This window comes from Podarcis gaigeae, assembly GCF_964106915.1.
Source record: "Podarcis gaigeae genome assembly, chromosome: W".
NCBI classification, from domain to species: domain Eukaryota; kingdom Metazoa; phylum Chordata; class Lepidosauria; order Squamata; family Lacertidae; genus Podarcis; species Podarcis gaigeae.
This window is the reverse complement of record NC_139695.1, coordinates 28,843,798-28,857,965: the sequence shown is the minus strand read 5'-3', so window position 1 is coordinate 28,857,965 and position 14,168 is coordinate 28,843,798.

Here is a 14,168-nt window from a genome sequence, read left to right as displayed (position 1 = left end):
GATGAGTGCTCTCTCACCGGGTGTAACTTCTGTCTGATTTATGTTTGTTTTCTACACGATTAAAAGAGAAAAGCTAAGCCAGAACGCCCGTCTGGAGTCTTGATTTATCACACACGCACCGCATCAGTTTCTACGCTGCGGAAACTCTGCTACAGGGAGTCCACGGAGAGCTGTTCCCTGGAGGTCCAGTGTGGAGCAGAGTGCCAGGGAAGCGTCTGGACTCCATCCAAAAGCCACATAGAAGTGACTTGAGGGCCTCAGACATTAGAACACCGGACTGAGGATGATATAATGATATAAGGACTGACATTATCCGGAACCAGAAAAAGGGACGTTGGATAAATTTAGAATGAGAATTGCTTTTTGTAATAAACCTATATTTATGGAATTAGTGTAATACTAATGAAATATTAAGAGATGTTGGAAAGGAATAATTGGCTTTAGCAGAAAAGTCAAAATGGTGTATGTATAAAAATTTTCAAGACCAAGAGGATGAGATAAGGATTAATGTGATTAATATAAAAAATGAAGAGGTTTGAGTAATAAGGCTGAATTTGCTGAACAATTTTCTAAATGGAATACAAAGAGGGAGGTGGGAGGAAGTCAGGAGAACAAGTGAAAGAATGTCGAAAAATTTGAAAGGAGGGATTTTATTTTTTATTCTTTATTTTTTTTCTATCTTTGTTTAGTTTTTGAGTTGAACTCTTGGTTTTTGTAATCTTTTTTCTTTGTAATTTTTTGTGTGTTTAATTTTTGTTCTTGTCTTTGTAATCTTTTCTTTCCTAAAATCTAATAAAATATCATTTAAAAAAATAAAAATAAAATTCATACCTGTGGTCCATAACTTTTCCCAGTCAGCCAGCATAATATTATGTCCAACATCTTGTGCCCATTTGATCATAACAGATTTAACCATTTCATCCTGTGTATTCCATTTCAACAGCAAGTTATACATCATAATCATAATCATAATCACAATCACAATCACAATCACAATCACAATCACAATCACAATCACAATCACAATCACAATCACAATCACAATCACAATCATAATCATAATCATAATCATAATCATAATCATTATTTATTATTTATTATTTATACCCCACCCATCTGGCTGGGCCTCCCCAGACACACGTTAAAAACTTCCCTGAACAGGGCTGCCTTAAGATGTCTTCTGAATGTCAGGTAGTTTTTTATCGCTTTGACATCTGCTGGAAGGGTGTTCCACAGGGAGGGCGCCACTACCGAGAAGGCCTTCTGCCTGGTTCCCTGTAGCTTGGCTTCTCGCAATGAGGGAACCGCCAGAAGGCCCTCAGCGCTGGACCTCAGCGTCCGGGCAGAATGATGGGGGTGGAGACGCTCCTTCAGGTATACTGGACCGAGGCCGTTTAGGGCTTTAAAGGTCAGCACCAAGACTTTGAATTGTGCTCGGAAACATACTGGGAGCCAATGTAGGTCTTGACAAATTCTTGACAAATTCTTAGTTTTAGGATCTAACAATTCTGTTTCCAATTTTGATTTTTCCAGCTGAAAGCCAATTTTCTTATCCAAATTATAAGTCTCCCTAATTTGATAATAATGAAGCCAGTCTAGTACTGTTGGGGATAAGCAGTGTCCAGTGCACAGCGGAATGATGAAAAGTACGTGCCAACATGCTCTATATTACTTTATTTACACTTCAAAGCTGGTAATTTACAGAAAAACATCTTCCCTCTGCCGGAGCAGAGAAAGGCATCCTCTCTCCTCTAAAGCACGGAGAGAATCTCACTGAACTGCAAAGAACAGTGAAAAACAGGAAACCAGTGTACGTCACATCCAGTCTCCTTTCCCGTGAGAAAACCCAACAGCACTTGACTGTGGAATGTAAACATTGTCTTGTGACAAGCACTTCGCTGCTCAGTGAAGGAAGCAGAAACCAACATCCTCCCCCTTTCTGTGAACATCACTGGGCAGCGTGTTCGTACAATATCAGTACAAACCCAACTTCTGCACATAGGTACAGTGTTGATCCCTTGATACAATCTTGGACAATACATCAGCAGGAATTTCATTACCTGGCATATAGGACACCGTTACGAGTCCCTTTTGAATACGTTCCCTAGCATGTTGCAACTTTAATTGCAAGTGCTTCGTGCTTTGCTTACAACCTTCAGAATTCAGCAAAGCCAAACATGCTTTGTTGTCCTGGTAAACCTGGATTGGACATTTGACAGGAATTTTTATGTCTTTGCACAATTGTAACAACCATTCACAATCCTTAAGTGAATAAGACAGTGCATTCAGTTCAGCTTCACAAGTACTTAAACTAACTGTTGTTTGCTTCTTGCATGACCAATCAAATAGACCCTGATTGTACTTATAGCAAACTCCAGACGTACTTTTCCTGTCTGTAGTGTCACTTCCAAAACTTGCATCTGCAAATATCTCAAGACTACCAGACTTCTGATTGTTAAATCTCAGTCTGTAATGCATAGTGCCTTTCAAATACCGCGCTATGCGTTTCAGAGCTTTCCAATCCTTAACAGTAGGATTGTTGACTTGTCTGCTTAGCAAATTACAGCTAACAGCAATGTCAGGTCTTGAACATCTGGCAATGAAGTTTAGCTTGCCTAGCACACTTCTGTACAGTGTAGTATCAGAAAATGCTTCTCCAGTGTCATCTACCTGATAACCTGTTGTCATCGGTGTGTCTACAGGGTTAGCATCCATCAGGTTTAGTTTGCTTAACACATCAGCAATTTTACGTGACTGGTGTACTAGAATGTTACCATCTTGATCTCTCTCTATTTCCAGAGATAGGTAGTTGTTTACCTCACCAAGATCTTTCATGTCAAAGTGCTCTTTCAATTGAGCTAGGGCATTATTGTACATTGTGATATCCTTCCAAAAGAATAAAAGATCATCAACATAAAACAAACAATACAGTTTCTTTTGCCCCTCCTCTTTGACAAATACACATGGATCAGCTTTCCCTTGCTTAAAACCTAGAGAAAACAATACTTCAGTGAGTTTTGTGTGCCAACACCGTGCACTTTGTTTGAGACCATAAAGGGACTTCTTCAGAGCACAAACAAATCCCTGTTTTACCTGTACGCCATCAGGTGGAAGCATATAAAGTGATTCATCTAGAGATCCGTACAGAAAAGCTGTATTCACATCATGGTGACTAATGTGTAGATTCTCTTCTGCAGCTAGCTTGAGCATAAGCCTAATGCTCTCATACCTCACGGTGGGTGAGTAGGTCTCGTGATAGTCTTCACCTGGTACCTGTCCAAAACCTCTGGCTACCAATCTGGCTTTGTGTCTGACTATCTTGCCATTTTGATCTGTCTTCGCTTTGAAGACCCATTTGCTTCCAAGCAGTTTCATTCCTGGAACTACTGGAACAAGGTCCCATGTTTTGTTCCTTTCCAAGGAATCAAGCTCAGCCTTCATGGCATTTAACCATGGCTCAGCTTCCTTTGAATCCAAATCCTGGATTTCTTGGAAACTTGAAGGTTCAAACACCTTCTTGGAGCTTTTAACAGCTATTACTGCTATCTTAGCAAACTCATCAGCAAATCTCTTTGGAGGTCTGCCTTTTGTTGCTCTCTGTGACCTGCGAATTAGCCTTAAGTCTTCAACACTCTCCTCTTCTTTCTTAGGAGAAAAGTGACCTATTGTGAACAATGGTTCCTCCAATTCTTGATCAGAGCTTTCAGAGGGTCGCATAGAGGCTTTCGCACTCTTGAAATCCTCTGAATCACCCGATTCAGTTTCAGACTCAGACTCAGAACCTTCATCAGTGGGTGTGGGTTGTTGCGGTTGCTTTTGACTATCCTCAGTTTCATCACTGTCATCAGGATAACATTGGAAAATTCCCACATTCTCCCCCCACTTGGCATTGTACTCAACACTTCTTGTGAGCTTAATTTCCTTAGAGTCAGTCATCATTATTCTGTAAGACCCTTTCTGATAACCTAGAAAGATACCATGCAATCCACGCTTGTCTAACTTGGAGCTTTGTGGTGAGTGAACCCACATGTCAGAACCAAAAATTTTCATGTGTTTGATGTATGGCTTCTTGCCAAACATCTTCTCATAGGGGGTACAACCAATCGCTGAAGATAACCTGCGATTATAACTGTAAGTGAAACATGAGAGAGCTTCGGCCCAATAACTCTCTGGAAGATTGGCATCATGCAGCAAGGTTTTTAACCCTTGAAGCAATGTCTGATTTGCTCGTTCCGCAAGTCCATTCTGCCATGGCGAGCGAGGACTAGACAAATCGTGTTGAATTCCTTTCTCAGTCAGAAAAGCTTCAAACTGCTGAGAAGTGAATTCTCCCCCGCGATCACTGAAAAGAGTCTTTACCTTCTTTCCATGCACATTTCCCAACCAAGCACAGAATTCCTTGAACCTTGGAAAAGCCTCTGATTTCTGCTTGAGATTGTACACATAAATATACCTGGAAAATGCATCAATGAGAACCATGAAGTACCTGTTTCCACCCAAAGAGGGCGCTAGTGGTCCAACCAAATCAGCATGAACAACCTGGTATGGTTCTGTAGCTTGCCTACTAGACACCTTACCTTTCGCAGCCATTTTTACCTTGTTTGCTGCGCATGCCTTGCACTTCATGTGGTACCTGCAGGGTTTAATAGTCATACCTTCAACCAAGGCAGGCATTTTAGATACTGCCTCAAAATGCAAATGACCAAATTTTCGATGAAAATCGTGAATACATTCTGCATGCAAACTTTTGTTAGAACCTGCAATGCAACAAGTGTCATCCTGCACAACATCATCAAAATACAAAACATACAAACGATCAACATATTCAGCATGCAATACATAATCATTTTTCTTTGTGATGATGCACCTTTTGTTCTTAAAGGAAACGTCAATTTTCCGCTCATTCAGCTGTCCAACGCTGAGCAGATTATGCTTGGCATCTGGCACATAAAGCACATCCTGTATCGATAAGTCCAAACTGTGAAGAACAACAGTTCCGTAGCCTTTACTGGGGATTGTGTGGTCATCCGCCTGGTGAATCGCACCTTCCTGCGGTGTAAAAGACACGAACAGTCGCTTATCATTGCACATGTGATGCGTTGCAGCCGAATCAACAACGAAGAAAGATCTAGATGTCTTCTGGACCTCTGCAACCTTTGGAGTGAAGCGTGAGACCATTGCCTTGTGCTGCGTTGTCCTGGACACCGGACCTTTGCCTTTGCCTCGCCCTTTTCCACGCGATGAGCTTTCGCTGCGCTGCTCTGTCTTGGCCCTGGGATATCTGCATTCCCTCTTCATATGGCCTAGACGTCCACACGAGTAGCATTTCACTGCCTTCAAAGCTTTGGCGCCATCTGGTGGTTCCACTGCACTCTGGGATGACGTCTGTGAAGACTCCCCCTTGCCCATGCAGCTATCACCCTGGCGGTCTGCTTCATTCTGAATCATGGCAGTATCACAGGCTACTCTGAGCTGAGCATGTGGCTGATTGGCATCAGATTCCCCACTTGCATCAGCCAGCCTTCTGCAGCTAGCCATCATGACTCTGGCATTAGCCTTCTGCGTCATCTCTGCTGCTTTAAATCAAGCTGCTTTATACAAGCTGCGTCTGTGTACAGCTGCAGCTGCTTCATTCCAAAAGCAAGTTCAAAAGTACTTTCGATTTCCAGCCTCTGCCTGTGAGCCTGTGCCACTCTGCTTATCTGCAGCTGCTGCAAAACCTCATTCCAAAGGCAAGTTCAAAAGTGAAAGTTCTCTCTGCTGTCTTAAATTCATGCTGCGACACTGCTGCAGCTGCTTTACTTTCGATTTCCCCCAGCATAGGAAAAATTTATCCTTCTAGCCTTTTGCCTGTGCCACGGCAAAAACCGGCTATAAAAGTTCAAAGTCCAGCCATAAAGCCATTAATTAGAAGCTGGCAGGCTGCCCGGAGCTGTAGCACATACCTCATCAAATCATCTTGACGCGCAGAGATATCGTCCGATCCGGCCCTCTGCATTCCGATCCTTTGCCGGCACTCCAATTCTTTGCTCCTTTGTTCCTTTGCCAGGAGCCCGACTTCTGGAGTCCATTCTCAAAACACTGCGTTGTTCTGGGCCCGGAACCAAATGTTGGGGATAAGCAGTGTCCAGTGCACAGCGGAATGATGAAAAGTACGTGCCAACATGCTCTATATTACTTTATTTACACTTCAAAGCTGGTAATTTACAGAAAAACATCTTCCCTCTGCCGGAGCAGAGAAAGGCATCCTCTCTCCTCTAAAGCACGGAGAGAATCTCACTGAACTGCAAAGAACAGTGAAAAACAGGAAACCAGTGTACGTCACATCCAGTCTCCTTTCCCGTGAGAAAACCCAACAGCACTTGACTGTGGAATGTAAACATTGTCTTGTGACAAGCACTTCGCTGCTCAGTGAAGGAAGCAGAAACCAACAAGTACTTTGTTTTTTAATTTATCAAAACTCTGCAGTTTTAATCTATCTCCTTCTTGTTCCAAAATTTCCCAATATTTCGGCCAATTTGCCTCCATGTTAAGTTTTTTCAGAGCCTTGGCCTCCATTGGTGACAACCACCTTGGAGTTTTATTTTCAAGCAAGTCCTTGTATCTTATCCAAACATTAAACAGTGCTTTCCTAACAATATGGTTTTTAAACGCTTTGTGTGCTTTGACCTTATCATACCACAGATATGCATGCCACCCAAATACATTGTTGAAACCTTCTAAATCCAAGATGTCTGTGTTTTCCAGAAGCAGCCATTCTTTCAGCCAGCAAAATGTGGCTGATTCATAGTAAAGTTTGAGGTCTGACAGGGCAAATCCACCTCTTTCTTTTGCATCAGTTAATGTTTTAAATTTTATTCGGGGCTTCTTGCCCTGCCAGACAAAACTAGAAATATCTTTCTGCCACTTCTTGAAACAGTCCATTTTGTCCAAAATTTGCAATGTTTGAAACAAAAACAACATCCTTGGCAATACATTCATTTTTATCGCTGCAATTCGGCCTAGCAATGAAAGCTTCAGATTTGACCATATTTCTAAGTCCTTTTTCACTTCCGTCCAACATTTTTCATAATTATCTTTAAATAGGTTCACATTCTTAGCAGTCATGTTAACCCCAAGGTATTTCACTTTCTTAACCAATGTTAATCCTGTCTCTTTCTGAAACCTCTCTCTCTCAATCAGTGTTAGATTTTTCTCTAAAACCTTAGTTTTCAACTTATTCAACTTGAAACCTGCTACCTGACCAAATTCTTGAATCAATTGCAATACTCTTTTAGTACTGGATTCCGGCTCCTGCAATGTCAATACCAAATCATCGGCAAAAGCTTTCAATTTATACTGTTTAGCTCCGACTTGTATGCCTTTAACCAATTGGTCCTTTCTAATCATATTTAGCAAAGGGCTTCCGGGTTAGCGCCATCGACCAATGGCGGATTCCCTCCGAGCTCCGGAGGGATTCGGCTCCGCAGGATCGGGTCTTGTCCGCGGCGGCGACGCGGGGACCCTTAAAAATCACAGGCGCAGATGCCTGTGAACGTGGTGACTCGGCGGGCACCATTTGCGCCCCCCAAAACCGTGAAGGAGCCTTTTTAAAGGCTACGGAACGGGGACGGGGTACGGCATGGTGCTGTGAGCAGACTGCTACTTCTGCGGAGCGAAGCTGCGTGCCATTGTCGGAGAAGCGCTGACTTTTTCCTTGGAACATGCGGACTTAAAAATAAGAACCCGTGAGTAAATACGGAATTCGGAATTTAAAGAAATTTTTTGATGAATTAGGAATGAGCGGGGAGGGGTTAAAAAGGAAGTCCCCCCCCTTTGTAGATATTTTAAAGCAAAGAGCTTGCTATCTAAGGTCGAGATAATCTTTTTTTTTCTTTAAAAGCTTTGAACCTTCACGGTTTGACACTACAAGAGTGTTACCAGAGGATAAAAGTAACTTCGGGAGTTAAAGTTTCACCCCCCCAAACCCGGGGGCGTCCCGTGAAAAGAGCCGGTTGGTGAAGTACTGAAGAGTTTGACAGCTGTCAAACCAGCTGTCAAAGGAAAGGAAAAAGGGAACTTTGTTTTGCCGCCTCTGTTGGCTATATTTCTTGCAACTTTTTGAAAATAAGAGAGAGTGGATACAAACTAACTTGTTTACTGGGTCTAAACTGAAAGACATTAAACTACTAAAATCCCCCTTGTGGGGGGTAAGGAACATTACAAGAATGGCTGAAGGAAAGGAAAATCAGACTGAACTCAATAGAATACTTGTTCTCCTGGGAAAATTACAAAACCAGACCGATGTTTTGACTACAAGCATGAACACTTTGGCCTTGGCAGTAAATAACATTGTTGATACTGACAAGGAATGGAAGCAATTAATTTACACAATTGAACAACCAGAGAAAGCGGAGAGCCATGAGAATATGGAGAAAGAGATACATGCTGTTATTGAAGAAAAGGAGGGAGGAGTTCTAACTTTGCAGATGTCAAAGGAGAGCTACAATTTGGGGCCAGACAGGAAGACAACAAAGGAGAATAAAAATTTGAGATGGAAAACCTGCCTTGAGATGGAAAATGAAGATCTAAGGATTACAAATATGACCAAAGGGGACGATGGAACATGGGGAGCTTTTGGACTTGAGAGGAAGATGAAATTAGCTTGGGAATACCCCACAAGCGTCAATTTTAAATATGGAGGATTAGCTGGAAAAAACATGGACCCTGAGGGGTTGGAGCCCCTCCGAGCCCTGGGGCTTAACATCAAGGACTGTCAAAGAGGCTGGCAAAGAGGAACTGAGAGTGATTTGAGAGCCTCGGACGTGAGATCTCCAGGCTAAACAGTAAATGATGAACTATTGGGGACCAAAACCGGGAAAGGGAGGGTGGAGTTTAGTTATCCAAAGGGTATATAATTATGACTTATTTTGTTGAAATGTGTTGATGATTTGAATAGAAGCTGGGAAAGCCGTGGATGGGAAATTGGCCGACTTTAAGAAATATGCTTAAGTATAAGAAATGACGTATAGGTATTTATGTTTAAGTTTAGATAAATGAAAATTGGTCTTTAGAATGGTTAAATTAAAATGAAAATAAGAATTGCAAAAATAATTTAAGGAAATGGAAGAAAGAGGAAAGGTAATATTATAATATGTAAAAATTTATTAATTGAAGATTGAGAAATAAGTGTAAGAATTTGCTGGAATAACAATGGAATTGGAATACAAAAGGGGGAGGTGTGAGGAGGTCTGAGAAAGAAGTTATATGAAAATAAGCATTTGAAATCTCATATGTTTTTTAATTGTTCTTTTTAAGTTTTTCTTTTTTTGTATTTTTGTTACTTTTTTGTCTTATTTTTATGTTTGTTATTGAAAATGCTAATTGTCAGGGGTTCAGAAGGAGAGACACAGGAGGGGGAGCAAATGGAGAGTGAGGAGGAGGAGTACGGGGGGGGCGCAGGCAGTGACAGTGGCCAGAGTTATTCCACAAGCCTCTCTAGCGAATCGGAGGACTCACAGAAGGGAGCGCTGGTGGCCAGAGCGAAGGGGGCTCCAGGGGGGAAGCCCCAGGAGGAAGGGGCTAGCGGGGAGTCCCTGAGCAGCAGTTGGAAATCAGGACCAGCTTCTCCACCAGAGCGCAGTGGGGAGGGGGAGTCCCAGGAGTCGGGACCAGTGTCCTCACCAACAGAGGGAGGAGAGGAGTCAGGTTTGGCAACGCCCACATCAGGAAGCGGGGAAACGGTCAGAAGGAAAGTCACCGGCTGGGCGCGCGCGCCAAGTTCAAATGTACAGGAGCGCGGCACAGCAGGGAGCCCGGAAAGGGAGCCAGGTCCTAAAGCCCGCCGGAGGGAGGGGCAAGACTCAGGAGGCTCAGCGTCAGAGGAGTCCAGGAAGGAGGGAACCCCAGAGGGCAGAAGGACCCAGCGCAGGAAAGAGCAGCGCAAGAGGTGGAGCCGGACTAGAATCTTAAACTGGTGTGGGTGGAGCAGTGAGTCAGAGGGGACTTAGCCGGTCTAGCGTCGAGACGTGGGTCTGCGCGCCCAGAGCTTGGAAATGGAAACTAAACTTTAATAAAGACTTTTGTATATAACATCCACTGGGCGTTGGTCCTCTGTGAGCTGGGACCTAGCGGCAGTCCTGACACTAATAAATATTCATTTTAAAAAAATCATATTTAGCAAAACCTCCAGGACCGATATAAAAAGCAATGGGGAAATTGGGCAGCCCTGTTGTGTTCCTTTCTCAATCCTAAATTCTTCTGTAATTACATTATTCACAATTAATTTAGCTTTTTGTTCTGAGTAAATTGCACCTATACCGTTTTCAAAACCTTGGCCTACCCCCATTCCCTGTAAGTTTTTCTTCATGAAGCTCCAATAAATGTTGCCAAAGGCTTTCTCCACGTCCACAAATATCAAAACTGCTTTAGTGTTAATGTTCACTTGTAATTTTTCTAAAATATTGATTATATTCCTTGTATTATCTGACAAATGTTTCCCCGGGAGAAAGCCTGCTTGATCTTTGTGGATTTCTTCTACCAATACCTTTTTTAATCTTTTAGCCATAATTTCAGCAAAAAATTTATAATCCACATTGAGCAAAGATATGGGACGGTAGTTCTTAAGCTGCATCTTCTCCAATTCTGTTTTCAGTATAAGTGTAATATAAGCTTCTCTCCACGACTCTGGTGCCTTTTTCCCCTCCACTATTTCATTACAGACTTCCTTCAAAGGCTGTACTAGCCAATCTTTCAAGGATCTATAATATCTTGAAGTCAAACCATCCGGCCCTGGAGATTTGCCCAGTTTCATATTCTGAATGGCTCCTTCCACCTCTTGATCTGTTATTTTATAGTTTAACATTAACTTGTTCTCTTGAGAGATTTTTTGTAATCCATTTGTTTTCAAAAATTGGTCAATATCAATTTCTTTCTGGGTTCCCTGTGTATATAACTGTTTAAAATATTTCTGAAAGCACTTCCTAATCTCCACAGGATTCTGTATATTCTTTCCCTCCACTTCCAAATTTGTAATGGTATTAAGTTTTTGTCTTTTTTTCATTTGCCAAGCCAGCAGTTTCCCACATTTGTTAGCCGATTCAAATGTCTTTTGTCTCATCTGTTTAATCTTCCATTCTATTTCCTGATTCATCAATTTCATATATTGTACTTGATGTAACTTTATCTCTTTCAGGATCTCCTGTGATTTTGGTTTTGCTCTCAGTCTCTTTTCTCCTTCCTTTATTTTTTCCAATTTTTTTTCCTTTTTTCATTTTGGGCTCTCTTCTTAATTGCACTCTGTTGTATCAAAACCCCCCTCATAACTGCTTTGCTTGCGTCCCAAATTACTCTTTTTTCTGTAGTGGTATTCATATTTATCTCAAAGTAGTCTCTCAAGTTTTTTGGGGCCTTTTTAGTCACTTCCTCATTCTTAAACAAAGAGTCATTCATCCTCCATCTAAAGGAACCAGCTGGTGTTAATATCATTTCCATTTTCATGGCATTATGGTCGGAGCAAGTTTTAGGGCAAATTTCAACTTTTTTAATCTTCGGGGCCAACCCCCTAGTTACCCAAATTTGGTCAATTCTTGTCCATGTCATTTTGGCTTCAGAGAAGAAAGTTCCTTCTCTTCCCAGGGGGTTCTTAGTTCTCCAAATATCAACAAGGTCCATATTGTCAGCCATATCAAAGAACGTCTTTGGTAATCTGCCGTCTTTTGTAACCACCTGTCTCTGGGCTTTATCCATATTTTTAGACACCAGTCCGTTCATATCTCCCATCAAAATCATATTATAGTCCAGGTAATCCATCAAAGTTTCATGTAACTTCTTAAAAAATTCCGATTTCCCTTCATTCGGTGCATAAATACCTACTATCAAGAACTTCTCTCCTTCTGATTGAATTTCAATTGCAACAAATCTTCCTTGATCATCTTCAAATAACAATTTCGGTGACAGGCTCTCCTTTGCATAAAGTACTACTCCTCTTTTCTTAACTTTATCTGATGAAATAAATTCATGTCCTAGTCTTTTGTTACTCAAAATCTTCCCATGCAGCCTTGTCACATGTGTTTCTTGTAGGCAAATCAAGTCCAATTGTTCTTTTTTTAATATATGAAAAACTCTCTGTCTCCTTTCCGGGGAGTTCAGTCCATTTACATTCCAGCTTAATGCTTGTAGTGTCATGGTGTAATTACTCTGCTTCTCCTCCAACAACACCCAGTAGTTTGTCTATATCAGTCAGTGGCGTTGATTTCCCTTTTTTTGGTGAACTCTTGTCCAGAGCTTCTGGCTCCTTTCCAAGTCCTTTCTGCAGGTCTTCTTCGTGCTTTCCCAGAAATTTGTCTTTTTCCTCCACTGATCTTATTTTTATCTTTTTTCCTTTGTAGCTAAAAGATAGGCCTTGGGGGAATTCCCACCTGAAAATAATTTTGTTCTTTCTCAGAAGGGCAACCAGGTCTCCAAAATTGGATCTAAGATCCAAAAGATGTTTCGGTATGTCTTTAAAAATTTCCACTCTTGATTGCAGAATTATCAAAGGATTCTGGAAATGTAAACCCAAAATTTTATCTCTTTCTTCTTTAGATTGGAGGGTAATCAGACAATCCCTTATTTTAATCTTCTTTCCTCCTTTTCCTAGTCTGAAAGCCCTCGCAATTTTATTTTATTTTAATAATAATCTTTATTAAATTTTTCAAAAGGTTACAAATAACAGAGCAGAAAAAAAAAAAAAAAAGAGGTAAGTAAAAAGTAAAAAGACCAGAGGAAAAAGGAAAAAACAAACAAACAAAAGACAACAAAAAAGGTTTCCACCTTTTAGGTTCATTTTCCTTAACTTCTTTTCAAGACTTCCCCACGCCTCCCCTTATTGTATTCCATCTTCAATTGTTTATTCAAGCAAGTTTTCCACTTAATATCCTACAACATAGTTTATTTAAAATCACTTAGCCCTAGTTTAATTAAGTTAATTTTTTATAATAGAATTAAACTTTAGTTCATTGTTATACCTTAGCCATTTATTAAATTATATACCTTAGCCCTATATATAGAGAAGAAGAAAAAGAAAGAAAGAAAAAACAAAATAATATACCCTTCCTAAGGTTGCCACTATTTCCCCTCCACCGATTCCCCATTTTTAATAATAATAATAATAATAATAATAATAATAATAATAATAATAATAAAAAAAACAAACAAACCCATAATTTTTATACTCCTAAAGCAAAGAAAAAAGAACAGACCCCCTTCGGACTGTTAGATCCCACCCTTCCCTCCCCGGTTTCCATCCCTAACCAAAATCCATTTGGTCCATCTTTTTAGCCTGGTGATCTTACGTCCAGAGCGCGCAAGTCTCTCTCAGTCCCTTTCAGCCGGTTTCTTCGGAAGTCTCTCTTGCTTGACACCCAGGGTCGAAGATATTTTTTCTCGGTGCTGACCGTGATTCTTCCAATGAATCCTCCTTGTTTACACGTGGTGCTCCAACACTGTTTCCAAAATCTATATGTCCCAACTAGTCCGACTTTCACCTTGGTCAATTTAAGGTTCTTCTTAGCAGATCTCCAGTTCTCTTTTCTCTTCTGTATCATCTCAGCCGTCCCTTCTTTCAGCTCCTCCTGCTTGGCAGATGTCTTCTCCTCCTCAATCTTTGGTTCTTTTTCTTGTCCAGCTGCCTGTGTTTTGAACAACGAGTCTTTTTCCAATTCAGTTAATATATCTTCAGATAACTTCGGGTTTGAGGGGCTCGTAGACAAAACAAGGCCTTTCTCATTCATCTCTAACAACTTTCCCACGAGAGAGATCAGCTTTTTCAAGTCAGCACGTATTTCCTGTATTCCCTGTTTTAGTTCCATTCTTGTAATGTCCAAGGATCCCCTCTAGAGGGATTCTGGTTACTTAATGTTCTTTTCCCCTCCGACCCAAAAGTCAAATTTGTTTGTAACAATCTTTCTTTGTTTTCAATATTTTGTAACGATATAACCGGTTAAAGTTTCAACTTTCAATTCTTCCAACTTTGATAGCTAATTTGACAGCTGTCAAAGGTTTCTATAAATCCTCAGCAGGCTCTTGACTTGGGTTACTCCCGGGCTTGAGAAGAATGGTACTTAATTCAAATAAAGTAAACTCTAGTCCTCCAGCACATTAGCTTAGTCCTTTTAAATCCGTGGAATTTGTATCTTTATCCAATCCCG